Here is a 665-nt window from a genome sequence, read left to right on the forward strand (position 1 = left end):
CGCCCAGTCCAGCTTGGTGCCCGCCCAGTTCAGCCTGGTGCCCGCCCAGTCCAGCTTGGTGCCCGCCCAGTCCGTGCCCACAGCCCCTTCCGTCCGTAAAAGTGCCTCCCAGTCCCATCCCAAGTCTATCCCTGTCTCCTTCTAGTCCATCTCCGTATATCGCAGTCTATCCCAGTGTCCCCCAGTGGTTCCCAGTGCCCTTCCAGTGCCCCTTTTGTTCCTAAAAGTACTCTTTTTGTCCCTCCCGGTCCCATCCAATCCTGTCCTAGCGCCTCCCAGTCTATTCCAGTACCTTAGCAGTCCACTTCCAGTGCCCTTTTTTGTCGGTAAAAGTGCCTCACAGTCCTTCCCAGTCCTGTCCAATCCCTCCCAAATCCCATTCAATCCCCTCCAAGTCTATCCCAGTCACTCCCAGCTCCTCCCAGTCTATCCCAGTGCCCTCCAAGTGTATTCCAGTCACTCCCAGTCCATCCCAGTGTCCCATTTGTTCCGAAAAGTGTCCTTTTGGTCCGTCCCAGTCCCTTCAAAGCCCCTCCAATCCCCTCCCAGTCTATCCCTGTGCCTCCCGGTCCCTCCCAGTCACCGGCAGACCCCCGCACCGTGTGTGTCTACGCATCACAGGGTGTGCGCGGGGGCAGGTGGGCACCCTCCAGGTGTGCGCCCGC

This window comes from Corvus brachyrhynchos, unplaced genomic scaffold (genome assembly GCF_000691975.1).
Source record: "Corvus brachyrhynchos isolate BGI_N302 unplaced genomic scaffold, ASM69197v1 scaffold607, whole genome shotgun sequence".
In the NCBI taxonomy this organism is placed as follows: Eukaryota; Metazoa; Chordata; class Aves; order Passeriformes; family Corvidae; genus Corvus; species Corvus brachyrhynchos.